This window comes from Belonocnema kinseyi, chromosome 9 (assembly GCF_010883055.1).
Source record: "Belonocnema kinseyi isolate 2016_QV_RU_SX_M_011 chromosome 9, B_treatae_v1, whole genome shotgun sequence".
Classification (NCBI taxonomy): Eukaryota; Metazoa; Arthropoda; class Insecta; order Hymenoptera; family Cynipidae; genus Belonocnema; species Belonocnema kinseyi.
In genome coordinates, this window is record NC_046665.1 from 88,364,250 (window position 1) to 88,381,003 (window position 16,754).

The following is a 16,754-nucleotide window of genomic DNA, read 5'->3' on the forward strand; positions in this document are numbered from 1 at the left end:
TACCCAAATATGAGATACCAACTCTGTTTGGCGTGATTGTCGGAATTCTATGTACTGAATTTAAAAGTAATATAGGTCATTTCAAAGGAAATTTAGTTTGCCATAAGGAACTCAAATAAAAAATTTTATTACAAATTTTTTTTTATGCTGAAAACACAAAAAATGTAAAAAAGTGCTTTTTCCAAACTCATCAAACTATTCTCATTATATGAGATACCCCAGGAAATAGCTAATAAAATGCAAAATACAGTATTATTTTTAATGAAAAACTTTATTCTATGTTTCCGAAGTATAAATTTACTGCTTTTGAGATATATTTAGTTTTTGCAGTAGTCACAAACACTTTTGTAACCAATTTCCTCCGCGCAGCCACAGTGTTATAAAAACCACAGGTATCTCATATTATAAGAACCACACCGTGCAACTGTGCACTTACTATGCCTGACCTGTACAATGAAAAACTTCAACACTATCGATATTTTCCTACTTTGTTATTCAATCCCCATCACTCCAGGCAAACTTTACTGCTAAATACATATTTAATAAATAATAAATAGGATTTAAAGAATCTTCTTCCAAGAACTCGACCACCATCGATTTCACAAAAAGTTCGTCTATAATCTTTAGAAGCCCAATGAAAAATGGACTATACCACGAAATTACTCTTTCTTCAAGGGCTACAAGTTAGTGATAGAACCAACAGAGTCGGTCTCCTAGTTTAGCTGATACCCCGTTATCTCATATTACGAGAATATCTCATATTCGAGTACTCTCCTCTATATTGATTTTATAAAATCTTTTATAATATTTAAAAATATTTTTGAATTTAGTTTAAATCTTGTTTAATCACATAAAATATTCAATGATAATTTGTAATATTTGTAAAATCTGAAATCTTATTACATATATTATTATGAGCGTAGCAATATTTTTTAAACAATTGTTCACAGAAATTTGCAGACGGATGTGCACAGCTGTCGGTTATATTTCAGATTTTTTTGTAATAGTCCCAGCTAGGTTAGCCGAGAGGCTTTAGGCGTTAGGAATTAGGAATGCGAAACTTATAGGGTTCGAATCCCAAAGCAAATAAAAATTTTTATAGCGTGCGATTATAAACAGTGTAGTGATTGTATTATATTTATTAAACTACCCATCGTATTCTCTACTATAAGATTAGTTCTATAAAATTTAATGGATATTTTTTTTCCGTGTAATTGCCATAGTTGGCCCGATTTTGGTCATGGATATTGTACCAATAGTCGGCTAACATGGTCGGGCCAAAGTTATAATTTCGCCGTTGGGCCGACTTCTAATAGTCATGGTTGGGCCAACCATGGTAGCCAATAGTCGGCAAACAGAGTTGGCCCATAGTTATCATTTCGGTATGTTGGCCAATGCCTGGTTGGCAAAGTTAGCCCAACTCGGAGAAAGTTGGCCCGACTATGGCCCAATGGAAAATTCGCACATGGGGGGTCGCATGAATCATTTCTGTTGGACGTGGGCGCAAGATGCAACCTGATTCAACTAACGCGTTGAGAGTATGGCCCTCAGGCTGCTTGTCACGCTTGACTAAACACAGCATCCTAAATGAGAAAATTTTTATAAAAAAAGTATAAGACTTCTCGTCAGATAGAATCAGATAGAAAATTCCTAGATTCTGAAACATCGTGTTTCAATGAAAAAATGTTGTTAGAAATACGTAAGATTTTTTACAGTTAGACTTACATAAAAACTACCAAGATTCTGGAACATAGGATTTGATACAACACTTTTGTGATTAAGATTTAAGAGTTTCAATAAAAAAAGTTAATAGAAAAGTATAAAATCTCCCGACAGATAAACTGAGATAAAAAATTTCAAGAATCTAGAACATAGGATTTGATACAAGCCTCGTGCGGTTCAGATTTAATATAGTTTTCATGAGAAAATGTTTATAGAAAAGTATCAGATTTCCCGACAGATAGACTTATAGACCAAAACTTCCAAAATTCTGGTACATAGGATTTGATGCAAGTCTTGTGCCATTGAGATTTAATAGTTTCAATGAAAAAATGTAGTTAGAAAAATATAAGATTTTTGACAGACTTATATCAAATTTACCAAAATTTTGGAATCTAGAAATTGATAAAAGTCTTGTTTGATTAAGATTTCATAGAGTGCCAATGAGAAAATTTTTATAGAACTAAATTAGATTTTCCGACAGATAGACTTAAATAAAAAAATTCAAGGATTTGGAACATACGTATTGATCAAATTCTTACGTAATTAAGATAGGATTAGATTGTATTTGTATTTAAAAAAAGTATAAGAATGAACATAAATTATTCTATAGTCTAAAATTGCTTTGGCAGAAATCAGTTAAATCAGTATCAACTACATCCAAACCTTCAATAAAAATTGATTGCCTTTTTTATTTGAACTCCGTGGGACACTTCCGATAACACTATTAATTGATCATTTAGTTTGATAGATTTGATATCAAAAACGTTTGCTAGAAATGTAAAGAAATTTCTTCAAATTGCGGATACAGAAAACGGATTGAAAAGTATTAACTTTGTGTGATCAAAATAAAAAAGAAAACATTGTTAGCAGGAGATTCACAAAATTTAAAGAATGAAGGTAAAATTTTGTAATAGAATCGGCATGCGGCAGAGGTGAAGTCTTGTTCAAACTTTTCGAAATTGCTTACAAAGCAGTACCGTTATAAGAAGATTCGCAACATTGTACGTTACTCTCAGCCACAGAATAATATTACCCTACAACAGTTAAGAAGGCGGTTTGAAGTGATAACATCAGAAAAAAATATTGTGCTAACGCAGCTGGTGTAAGATTTTATAAAAATGTGCAGATGTGTCTGCATCGAGGTCTACATATGGTACCACTAGGTCAAATCAATTTGTATATCCTTGAGTTCAATGAAATTTTATTTTGAACTTAGTGCAAATAGATTTTTTATTATATTTCAGGGTTGCTAGATGTCAGGAAATTCCAAAAAGCCAGGAACAATGAGGGATTTTTAACTATTTTGTTGCAAACTAGTCTTTTGGGGTTCAAAATTCATTTCTTATGCTTTGGTTCAAAATTAACTTTTATATGAAAATTTAACTATTGCATTTTTAGTTGAAATTTTATATCTTTCAGGTGAAAGTTCAACTGCTCGGTTGAAATTTGAACTACTTCGTTAATAACACGTTCTTGAGTTCCGTTAAAAATGGTTTGGTTGAAAATTCAACTATTTTCCTGTTTGACGATTTTGTATTTCAGATGAAAATTCATCTGTTTGGTTTAAAATTCAAATATTTTGTTTTTGGTTAAACTTAACTGTTTTTGATTGAAAATTAAAATCTATTTTGATCTAAATATCAACTATTAAATTTTTTGTTGAGCCTTTTTTTTAAAGATTCTTCATTTTAATTGAAATTTTTCTCTTTGGTTTAAATTTGGAGTATTTTATTGAAAAATCGTTGTTTCTTGGTTTAAAATTTTTTTACTTAAAATTTAATTATCACAGTTAAAATTTCATCATTTCAGTTAAAAATTCATTTCTTTGCTTGAAAACTTGTTTTCTTAGTTGAATATGAAATTTTTCAACCTTAAACTTTACTTTTCTACTTCTAACGACAACACGTTTTCATTTAGTTGAAAATTCAATTATTTTAGTGTAAAATTCATTTCTTTGGTTTAAAATTTAACTATTTTGTTGAAATTTCGTTTTTTTTTTAGTTGAAAATCGATTTTTTAACCATAAAGCTTACGCTTACATTTTTGCATGAATGCCCCATATATACTATTATATATGAGTATATATTATTATTACTATAATAATTTTGACATTCTCATCCATGAGGGTGTAATGTAATCTTCCAAATTTTCCATCTCTGGTTTTTAACAGATCTTTACGTTTCCGCACTCACAGAATCCAAAAATCATCCAATTTTGTCGATTTCTGTCAGTCAGTCTGTTTGCCTGTCTGTCTGTATGTCTGTATGCATGATTACCTGAATGTTGTAGCCACGCTAACTTTCAAAGAATTTGTCCAATCAAGTCAGTCTTTGATGCACTTCTTATAGTTCCCAAAATGAAGGCTAAGTTCGTTAAGCAGATATTTCCAAAAAAAAATAAAAAAATTTAGAGCATTTTCAAAATTTGAAAAACAAATTTTTTTCAAATTTTAATTTTTTGTCAATGTTTTTTATAGATGGGTAGAAGACTTGCAAATTATCCAAATAAAATTTTTTATTTTGATCATAATTAGAAAAATTATATACTTTTGAAAATTTTGAAAATGATCAGAGAAATAAAAAATATATATTTTTCTAAAAGATTAAAAAATTTCATTTCAATTCATCACTAGATATCAAATTTTTAGAAACTATGTCAGTTACATATTTCGATCAAACAAAAATTCAAAAACCTTGAGCTTTTTGAAAATTTGAATAAAAATTTTTTTATGAGTTTTAGACATTTTTGTCAAATTCTCTGATGCAAGTCAAAAAGAATTACAAATTATCCTAATTACATTTTTAAACAACATAAAACATCGAAAAGTTATATTCTTTTCAACATTTTGAAAATTTTCTAAAAAAAAAAAATTTCAATGGGTTTAGAAATATCAATTCAAATTTCTACTAGATGTAAAATATATGTTTTTCTAAACTATTAACATGAAATTTTGTAATTAGAAAAAGTTCCAAAAGTTGGATCATATTCAACAATATGCAATTTTGAGTTTTTAAGAGATCCATAATTTTAAAACAAGAAATTACAAATTATTTTTATGAAGTTTTTCAAGTGGACACGAAGTATCGAGCGCGAGTTTCGTAATGAGAATGTAATCGCCAAAGCCGTAGGTGCTTTCAGGATCTTCTTTAAAATCAAATCGAAAAAAATGCAGTTACAATTTATGGTTGTAATTCCTCAGAAGTTTAAATCACAAGTTTCGATTTAAGTTATAGTATTTACAATATTTGAAAAATTTTATTTAAAGTGTACGCATTAAACGTACGAAAACAAGCGCTAAGCGCGAGAACGTACCCGCTCGCCCCAGGCGCGCTCAAACTTGGCCAAAGCGCCGCGCGCGCAGCGCGTAATGAGAATGTGCCCGCGCAGTGCGCATAATTTTTTTAGTTGCAAATTATTGTTTTTAACCTTAAATTCAACCATTCCATTTTTCTTAAGAATATATTTTTTATGTGAAAATTCATTTTGCTGAAAACTCATATTTTTCGTTTGAAGATTACATTATTTTGGCAGAAAATTTATATTTTGGGTTAAAAATTCGACTGTTTTGTAGAAAGTTCGTATTTTTGGCGTGAAGATTCAACATTTTTATGAAGATTTTTTCCTTCATTGATTGAAAAATCTTTCATGGTTAAAAATTCAATACTTTTATGAACTATGCTCTTTTTGGTTAAAAATTAGTCTGTTTTGGTCGAAGATACAACTAAATTATTTGAAAATTCGTATTTTTTGTTTTAATTCATCTGTTGTTGATTGAAAATTAAAATATTTTTTGGTGGAAATATTATAACTATTACACTTTTCGTTAAGAATTCTTCTTTTTTTAATCGAAAATTCATTACTTTGGTTGAAAATTTAAAATATATTAAGAAAGAAACATTTTTTGTATTAACATAATTGACGACCTAGGTGCAAGGCTGTTTTTATACCTAAAGAAAAAATTTGGATCAGAAAAAAATAAAAAATTGTTCACGGAAAAGTCAGGCAAAGTATGGAAATTTCGCTTCTTGCTGAGCAACTGGTACCACATCCTTCTCTCATATTCTAGATTCATACATGTAAAACTATATCCGTTTCCACATGTTTGGCAGTATTTCTGCAGCACAGATGCTTTTTACACTCTTCATTTATTTTTATGTGGGTCAAAAGTAAACGACTCTTTCAATGAATTCATATTTATATTACCCTGAGGAATCCAATAACTTCTCCACATGCTAAAGATTGAAGGATTCGATATAAATATTTTCATCATCAGGAACTCTCCTTTAGGGATTATATCTTTAAGATTCAAAGCCTTCCGAACGACTGACAGATAATTAATGACGCACTTTCATCACACAGTAAACATAAAGAGATGAAACTTCCTCGAAATCTTCACTGGCAACCTGGACCCTCCTCGAGTAATTGGTCATATCGATCTATCCAAGGCCATTTATGTCTATGACTCTTTCCATCACCAATCTTGTACAATTTAGCACCGCATTGACCTTAAAGGTCTGAAACACCCTATTGGCTTAGGCGTTCTTAGATGAAAGCCGCAGGGAAAAAAATCCAATTCTGGCGACCAACTGTCAAGCTTGCACGGATGAACGAATAGGAAATGCCATTAGGTCTATTCAAACGGATAAAAACAAACTGGAAAAATTGTTGCTAAAATAACTTTGCCTCGTTACCGTAAGTTAAGTAGTAACGTGCCGACAACTGAGAATATCCCAGGGGAAAAGGAACAATTAAACGATCACCATAAATGCCAGAGATATTTTTGATCTAAAATTGGATAAAAACGTTGCAAAATCTTGAAAACTACAATATTATCGGACGTCGAATAATTTTGATCGAAAGGGGCATAATTTTTTCGAAAGCAAATAAAAATTATCCGACATATCATAATTTTTATTGCGAGGGGGATAATTTTTTTCGGGAACCGGATAAAAATTATGCGGTGACGGATAATTGTAGTTGCCAATTGTTTGCAACGTTTTCATCCAAATTCAGATACATAATATTCCTTTGCTTTATTGGCATTGCAGGCATCGGGTGCTCATATTAATTTAAGAAAATTAAAAATAATATTATTAATAGTAGCATAAATTTAGAAAAATAGTTGCAAAATAGTGCCATGCAATCTTTTAAATACTAAATCGTGGGCTAATCTTTTCCAATTACTTAAAATCCGCTTAAATCATTAAGAACCCCTGAAATGTGTTAATATCCTCTCAAAACTCCTGGAAAACTTATCAATGTTTTTAAATCCTTTGAAATCCGTATAAGAATCCTTTGAAATCTTATAATTTATTTTGAAATCCTATGAATTTCTATTATGATTTCTGAAATCTCTGAAATCCATGGAAAAACTCTTAATAATTTTGAAATCTTGTAGATTTCCTTGGAATCTTTAAAAATACCCTAAAACTTTGTAAATCCTCTAAAAGTCCCGTAAAACGTCTTGAAACCTGTAAAAATTTTCCAAAATCCTTAAAAAATAATTATATCCTTTAAATCATACGAAATCTTGTGAAATCTCATAAAATATTTGAATTTTCAAACAAATAGTCGACATTTTCAAACAAAAATGATAAACTTTCAACCAAAAATAGTTGCATCTTCAACCGAATAATCGACTTTTTATGCAAGAAAGATGAATTGTCAACCAAACAGTTTAACTTATAACAAAATTGTAAAATTTTCAGCTTCTAAAGTTTAATTTTACACTAAATTATCGAATTTTTAATCAAAAAAGATTTATCCTCAACAAAAAACAGTTCCATTTTCAACCAAATTTAGTTAAATTTTGAAGTAAAAAAGAAGAATTTTTTAGAAAATAGTTCATATTTCAAAAAAAAAAAAAAATAATTCTTAATGAAAAAATGAATAGTTGATATTTCAAAACAAAAAAATTTTCATTTTTCAAACAAGGAGATGAATTTTGAGAAAATAATGAAATTTTTAACAAATAATTGGTACTTTTAATCAAATAATTGAATTTTCCACCTTCAAAGATGAATTCTCAATAAAAAATGTAATATTTGATATGACAACAAATAAGATTTTATTTTAAAACCAAAAATTAATTTTCTACCAAAAAAGACGAATTTTCAACAAAACAAGATGCATTTTCAACCAAAAAAGGTAAAGTTAAATTTTCAGTGAAAAAATTAATTTTCCGAAAAAACAAACAACCAATTTTCAACAAATAGTCCAATTTTCAACCAAAGAGATCATTTTTCAGCTAAAATGATGAATTATGATACAAGAAAGAAGAATTTTCAACAAATAAAGATTTTTTAGTCCAGAAAGATAACAAATTTCATACAAATTTTTAATAAAGAATAAGGAAATTTCAAATGAAGAAAATTCTTTTCTATAAGGACAAATTTTCAACTAAAAATATCAATTTTCAACAAAAAATGGGAAAGTCACATTATTGTTCAAAAAATTAATTTAAAAAACAATGAATTATCGACAAAATAGTTCAATTTTCATCCAGAAATGAATTTCCAACTATATAAGGACAAATCTTAAATTGCGGAATAGTTACATTTTCAATGAAAAAAAGAATTTCCTACTAAAATTATGAATCTTCAACAAAAAATTATTTTTTTAACAAAGTGGTTCAACCTTCGACCAAGTATTTAGTTCAATTTAAAACAAAAACATACTCATTTTCTACAAATAGTTGAATCCCCAACCAATGAAGGTTAAGTTCCATCCACACAGTTGCATTTTTAACAAAAAAGGATAACATTGCTACTAAAAGAGAAGAATTTTTAAATCAAAAAACGTATTTTCAACAGAAAAGTTAAATTTGCAACTAAGAATGTTTTTCTTCAGTCAACCGATAAAAATTTCATTTAACCCAATTGTTAAATTTTCAAGCAAATATTTGATTTTTAAACTAACAAAGATTAGAAGGAGGTAACTGCAAAAAATAGGAATAGAAATACAGGGCCAATAAATTACTAGCAAGAATATTATATCAGGGTTTCATTAATAATTAAAGCCCACATTCTTAATTTTTTAACATTTAACATTTTTATTATTATTCTTGGCAGATATTTGAATTTTAAAATGCCTGATAGAAATTCCCTAACCTTTCCAAGATTTTCTTTAAAACCCTGACTATACCCTCACCAATAAAATACCCTAAATTCCAAAGGTTTCCCTCAACAATGGATATTTTTCAATTTATTCTTTGTTTCCTGGGAAATTCCTCTTCTCTCTTGAAAACAATCACAGCACAAGGTTTCCCGCGCTATCCTAATTCTCATGACCACGTGTTAAGATGGAGCTTCAAGTTACATAGAGCGCCATTAGCATGTCGACACCAATTGAAACTGGATAAAAAACGAAAAAAAAAACACAGCAAAAAGGAAGGAATAAAGGTAACAGGAAACAAGGTAGGAAGAAGAGGAAGGTCCAGTGCATTCTAGGAAATGACCGGCAGTAGGCAAAAGGAGGCTCGTGAAGGATGAATGAAAAAGACTAAAAGAGAGAAGGAGAAAGGACGTAGGGTTTAGCTGGCGGATCGTCGGCGTCAATAATATCGTAGTGACGTAATCCTTTTGGAGGTTTGTTATTGGAGGATGTGTCATCCAATGGGGAGGGGTCGATACGGCAGCTGGGTGGCGGTAGCGTGCGCTCCCGCAAGCAAGGCTAGCTAGACTCTAGAGGACCTCTAGCAACCTACCTGACTCTCTAGCTCACTCAACACTCTATCTAGCAACTAGCTAGCCAGCCAGCATATTCGCGAGCATTGTCGCCAGTCAGTGCGCCGCGCCGGTGAGTCCCCGGCAGACCTGAAGTCTGAACGAAGAAACGAGGAACAGAATCAAGTTTTAAGGGAGAGAATAAAGAGAGTGAAAGAGAAAGGGACTACGGTGGAGAAAGAGAACGAGATAACGGTTGGGCTTCGCTCACTTGTGTGTAGAGACTGGCGCAGTGTGGCGTCAGTTATTCGGCTCAACGCTCAACTGCTGGTTGATGTTGCAAAGCGCGCCGCTCTCTCTAATTATCACTCGTGTTTCCATCCTTTTCGCGGACTTGACAGCCTTTAAGTCACGCGCGGAATCCTTCCTGAGACAATTAACGACAATGATATTCCCTGTGATACCCCATTCCATCACGTGAAACTAATCATCAGTTCTAATTGACCTTCGATAAAGAGTTTTATATTGACTGAATTCGTGTTGGAGCGCAAGCTCCCTTGCAGTGTGATTTGGATTAAGTGCCGGAAAAGACGACCCTCAATGTAAGTATGCCTCTCTCGATGCACTTATTTCATTGTCCACAGCTCGAGGTACAACGCTCGTTAGAGTGCTTTTAATTGAGAAAAGAGCGCTTCTTGAGACATACGCGTTCAAGAGTCCCGAGGCCGTGGACTTTTTATTACTATTGTTCCCTTACGAAAATAGGGGTTGCAATGTACCGGCAAAGTCACAGAACACGCGTACACCTGCAGACTTTTCGGTTGAATTATCTCTTGCCGTGCTTTCCCATTTGGAAATTAAGAATGTTGTAAATTAATCAAAAAATAAATTGGAATGACCGTCAAAGATCTCTTATTTTCGGAGCACGCAACCGACAAGGTTACGGATTTTCCTTGCTCATCACGTACCTCCAGGGATTTCCCGGATATCCTCTGTCGGCTTGAGGGAGGGAAAATAGATTACCTTTCACCGAAAAGAAATTCTTTACGGTATCAAGGATTCTAGAGCAAAATTTGATACCTTTATGTGCATCTTTTGTTACCTCAAATGCTATACCTGGGATGTTACAATGTACGTTCAGGTTTACAGACCTTGATAAAAATTAGAATTCCAGCTGCTATAAGCGACCTTAGAATTATCGACATAGTATAAGTTTATAACTGAAAGTTTATTTTTAAATGCAAAAGTGACCGACAGTGTTGTTCTCACCCTTAAAGTGTTGCTGTATCTAAAACCGGCTTCACATTTTTTCCCGAAGAATTAATAAATAAAAAGCATAAGGCAATATTTTTTAGTGATCTTGGGATACTCTTCTAAGCTGATTACAACACTTTCATTTGATGATGGCTTTTGATAGCACACGTGACATTTGATGTTTACAAATAACGACTCCTGAGGATATAAATACAATATCATCTTGATTATTTCTTTTATCCAAAGCAAAGAGATTGCAGAATTCTATTTATTCTTCTAATTATAGTTTTAGTCGAGGAGTTGATCATTCACTTATGAAATTTTGTTCAAAGTAACTATGGAATTCAAAAATTAGATTTAATAGTAAGAAAATCAGATTAAGAGTTACAAAATTTGGAAGATCTCAAGATTTAGCGATTCGAAAATAGTTACAAAAAAACAATTTCAAATCTCGCTAGAGATTTGAGAAATCTTCGCGAATGTTGAAATGTTAAATCTATCGGGTTTGAGAGATCTGGAATCGCTGATTCCGAATTTTGAAGATTTTAGGATCGCGAGGTTTAAATACATTTTAAAGTGAATAACAACTGATGGAAAATGCTTTACAATTTTTAAAATTCGGTTAATCCTTAAAGTTCCATAAAATATTATAAATCTGTGGGAATCTTTCCGAATTTCTTTAAAAAATCGTCTGAACTTGCTTGTTCAAAGTCACTATGGAATAAAAAAATAAAATATTCAGAATCAAGAATATCAGATTAAGATTTGCAAAATTTCGGAGATACCAAGATATAGCGACTAAAAATAGTTGAAAAAAAGTTTCAAATCACGCTCGAGATCTCGGAAATTGTTCAAATCTTCAAAAATCTTTGCAAATCTTGATAAGACTCTTGAGAGGTCTGGAATATTAAGTCACTGATTCTAATTTTTAAATATTTTAGGATCTATTGATTTAAATGATTTTAGACGTAAGTAACCCCTCGCGAAAACCTTTGAAAATTGGTAAAAATCCTGATGTAATGTAAAATATTTCGAAATATTAAAAAATCTCATGAAATCTTTGAAATCTCTTTAATAATCATTTAAATATTTAAAATCCATGAAAATATTTCCGAATCTCTTCGAATCCCTCAAAATATTTTGAGATAGTTTAAAAGCCATTCGATTTTTTTTAAATTCCTTACAATATTTCATAAAATTCAGAAATCCTTTAAAAATCGATCAAATCTTTGGAAATCCTCTAGAATTTTTTGGAATCTCTAAAAATCGTTTAAAATCCTGTAAAATCATCGAAACTATTTTCAATCTCTTAAAGTTCTTTGAAATTTGTACAAATCCCATTAAAATCGCTATACATCCTTCAAAATTTGCGAAAATGCTTTAAAATCTCTTAAAATTCCTTGTAATCTTTCCAATCCTGCGAAATCTTTGGGTTCATTGTAAGAGATCTGGAATCTTAAATTGCTAATTCCTATTTTTAAAGAATTTTTTTAAATCGTGTAATATTATGAGATCCCTTGTAATCTCTTTAAAATTCATTGAAATATTTAAAATCCGTGGGAACCTTTCCGAATCTCATCGAATCCCTAAAAATATATTTAAATAGTTTAAAAGCCATTAGATTTTTTTAAGATTCTTTATAATATTTGATCAAATTCAGAAATCCTTTGAAATTCAACCAAATCTTTGGATATCCTCAAAAATCCGTTGATATACCTTGCAATCTTTTGAAACCACTTTAAATCCTATGGAAGCATCGAAAACCCTTTAAATCTCATAACATTAGACTATTAAAATCTCTTAAAATTCTTTTGTAATTATCCTTATTTATTCCTTAAAATACTAAAAAAATTTTAAGATTTTGAAAACGCGGGATTTAAATGATTTTAAAAGTGAAGATCGTTCGTAGAAATTTCATTAAAACGGTTAAAATCGTGGAAAATTCGTGAAATATTACAAGATCCTTTGTAATCTCTTTAAAATTCATTGAAACATTAAAATCTGTGGGGACCTTTCCGAATCTCTTGAAATCCTTTTAAAGACATTAAAATGCCTCGAAATCTTTTTAAATCTTTTCTAATATTCAAAAATTCTTTGAAATTTCTCCAAACCTTACGAAATCCTCAAAAATCCGTGGATGTACCTTGGAATCTTTTGAAATCACTTTAAATCCTATGGAAGCATCAAAACCCCTTTAAATCTCTTATGGAATCTCATTAAAATGCCCTGAGATCCTTCAAAATTCGTAAAAATACTCAAGACTTTTAGAGTCTGTTGAAATCCTTTTTGTTTTAATCTTCTTTTATTCCAGAAAACACTTGAACATTCGTAAAAATCCTTTATCTCTTGAAATTACGTAAAATCTCTTAAAGTCTGATCAATCTCCTTAAATTCCTTTAAAATCTTTTAAAAACCTTAAAAATATGATTATTTGAAATTTGTGAAACCTCTCGTAATCCTTTGGAATGACTTATAGTACCCTTAAATTTGGCAATCCTTTGGAATCTCATGAAATCCCTAAAAAGCTTTAAAAATAATTGTTGACATATTGACTGCAAAACATAAAATCTCACATATAAAGGATTAGTGTTTACACATTTAAAAACAGAAAAAAAATCCATTATTTCCACATCATTAGACAATATTGAGAACGCTCTAGCTTACTCGCTAAAAAACACTTTCAACGACTTCGCTTTAAGTAATTATTCTGAAGCAAGTCTAGGAATCAGGATGTACTAAATTACATATTATTATTAAAGAAAAGTGTGTCAAGCTGAAATATGTAGAGCTTTAAGTGCATGTTATTCAATATACTTCAGAGTATTTCTATCTCAAACTAAGTCGTTTAATGCGATCAGATTTTGCAATATTATATATCAAACTCACTGAAACAAAATTATTACCCGATGTATTTCCGGATTTCTCCTAATGTATGGAAATAAGGGAAGGTACAATAATAGCATGGGTTTTATGTATTCATGGTCAATATTGAATCTGATTAGCTGAATGAAGCAGAGGATATAAATTACTCTTCAAGGAGCTGATTGTCAAATCTTCAAATACAACACTTGTATGTACTTTATGCGTCTATTTAAATTTGGACAACGTTAAAAGGATGATTGGCAGAAAAGACCCTGAAAAGCTTAGCGTTATTTTTAACATCACGTCATCACTGTAATGCATTAAATTTCGTGAAGCCACTGCACAGAAAAAGCAATGGCACTTTTGTTTTAGGTCATTTTATTAGAGATTCATTTCAAACTTCATATATTGACGCCGCTTCTTTGATCAAGTTGAAACTTTATTTTTTCTTGTCTCACTTATGAACCGAATCATGGTTTTCGAAAGTATAATCTATTCTTTCTTTTAGGCAAAATAATTTAGCAATCAAAGTTCCGCCACGAGCTGCGCCATTTAATTCATTATGTATGAGTATCATAAATCGATTAGCATATTCCTTTTAATTATGAAATGAATATTATCAAGGTATTCACGACTATAATTACTACGAGATTAGTTTGAAACTTGCAAAAGTGACGGCAATTATGTTCGAGACTCTTATAAAACACCCGCGGCTATGCTACTTTCCATTTATGTTTAATCATCACCCTTATAATTATTTATAATTATTTATAATAATTTATAATTATTTATAATTATTTATAATAAATTATAAAAATATTTCATAAATCAATAAAATTATTAATTTTCCTCACGATTTCACGTGTTTTCTCGAGTTTATTTCAACTCCCAGGATGCTCTGTGACATTTGCTAAACGCGGGATTCCGAAAAAATAAAACTTAACAATAAGAATCGTGCCATAGGGACGCGTGAGGAAAACAGCGACAAGGTGCGTTCTTCGGAGATGAAAAGATGAAAAAAAATCTCCCTCAGGTACCATCAGTCCCCTCCACTAATTCCGTCTGTTTGCGGTACGGCGATGTGTTATACGTTTTCTCCCTCAGCAATGCGTATACCTATACCTGCCCTAAAAGGTCGATTCTAAACTTTTCTAAAGGCCAATGCCATACTACAACTCCAGAAATAATACGATAAACGTATCAACATAGTGCAAATAATAATAATATTCTCGTGTGACGTAATGCGGTTACAGTTGTACACTGACATGCTCCAGGACATCATGCATCCAAGCTACCGTTATCTCGATTATTTCACGCAAGATGACCCTCGTTACATAATTTTATTCAGAGAAATATTTCTTTGTTCGTGCGATCCCATAAACGAAGGTCAAATAATAATGTACGAAGCGAAACTAGTTGACATAAATCAAATGCTAGCAATGTTGATTCGCTTCGTTTCGTCCATGCCTCTTTTATTCATCAACACATATTAGATTTTATATTATGAACCGGATGATGATTTCATAGGACCGGGACTAATTGATATCTATATTCTATACTGCCATACTCCCTATTTATCAAATTCAAAGAAAAATATGGTTAAAATCTGAATGAGTATCCTTGTATTGTGTATATACATTACATACAGTAGCGTTCGGTTATCAATTTTTTTGCTTTCAAGGGGCTCCTTAACGGAACGGTTATAAGATTTAATTTTAGACCTATTGAGATCAAGATTCTAAAGCGAATAAGACTGAAGTACAGTTATATTTCACAGCGTAATTAATTCGCTCTTGACAATGACAATAATAAAAAAAATAAAACTGGTCTTGTGTACTTACATGCAGATACGACTCGCGTAGCATGGTCGATTTAAATTAAACTGATCACATGTTTCGCCGGCAGATTACCCGAACGCGGAAACAGGACAAAAATTAATCGTAATTCGAGACCTGGTAACCTTGCGAACAAGTGCCATATGTTTACCGTATGTGGGCATAATTTTATTCCAGAATTATACAAAACATTTTCTACTTTCATTTAAAAAGAAAAACTACATTTAAGCCTTGCATGTTTTACAGAAGGGTGGTTGATCCCTTCTAAATTACAAGCCAATTGGATGTACGTGGCACATGCCCTCGTGGAATCTGTTCACCATATAGGCATTTATCGTCATTCTCATTCTATGCAGTTGCTGCTGCACGCTTAATTTACTCGTAAAACTCGACCAACACAGGTGCATGATCTCGAAGATTGTAAGTGAGCGCACTTGATGCGCCAACCGTGCGGCTATTAGGTAACATATCCCTGTTCGGTATATGAAGCGACCCCCATATAAACTTAATAAATAGAACATCATTATCACCCAGTTATAGCCAGGCTCTTAAACCATATACGCTTTGATTTCCACGCTACGTCATTGGACGTTCCAAGTCGCCTTTTGAAAAGGGCATTAGACTATAGGCGCCACAAAGTCACAAACACACATGTGTTAGATGAATTGAGAGAATATAGGGCTGATGCAGCAATCTGATTCACTCGAGACAAGAGATACTTCCAAGGATGATACTTGTCTCTCTCAACTGAATATCTAACAACGGAACATAGATATGAAGAGACTATTTTCACATTCTCTTTAAGTATTTCCAATACGCTTTGTTAATTTTTTAATTGGATTCATGACACTGTTAAATGATGTAATCCTATTCGAGATATACAAGTTTATCCTTCTGTGTTATTCAAGAGAAATCGCTCCGCCGTCCGGACTGAAGCAAATGTAACTAAAATCCACTTACCTTGCTAATGGAACAACCAGATATATGTATAAGCTATGGGCACATATAAAGTAACTCCTATATAGAGTAAACCAGTAAAAGGTACCATGCTACGCCGTTGTAAAATCGCTTGGTGTATTAATAGCAAGTGATGTCAAAGAGAAAAATCTCGTCAAGTTTTAACTCAGGAAATAACATTTCCGCGTATATACAATCTCTCAGAAGTCCAAGACTTATCCTCTGATTTATCAAAAGGACATTTTCACTCGCTTTTCTAGACTGCGCAAACAAATTTTAAGCAGAATAAGATTCTACACTTCTTCCATGTACAAAAATCGACTTCCTGGTCGTCGAATTTACAATAAAACCCGCCTCTTTGATAAATCGCAACTGCGACTTTACTCATAAATTTTCAATTTTGTTCGGCGATTGCGCTGTTAAAAACTTTAGAATAGCGAGCCGGAGGCGGTCCATTCAA

General features: G+C 31.6%; 2 protein-coding genes across 2 annotated transcripts in view; one reads left to right on the forward strand and one right to left on the reverse strand.

Annotated features, from left to right (window-relative positions):
• Positions 1-16,754, reverse strand: part of LOC117180335 (mitoguardin) — a 166,048-nt gene that overhangs the window by 105,579 nt on the left and 43,715 nt on the right. The window lies entirely within an intron of this gene.
• LOC117180336 (protein unzipped) overlaps positions 9,409-16,754 on the forward strand; it is a 34,735-nt gene continuing 27,389 nt past the window's right edge. Inside the window, exon 1 of the mRNA XM_033372778.1 lies at positions 9,409-9,988. The gene's annotated coding sequence lies outside the window, so the exon portion shown is untranslated. The remainder of the gene's footprint in view (positions 9,989-16,754) is intronic.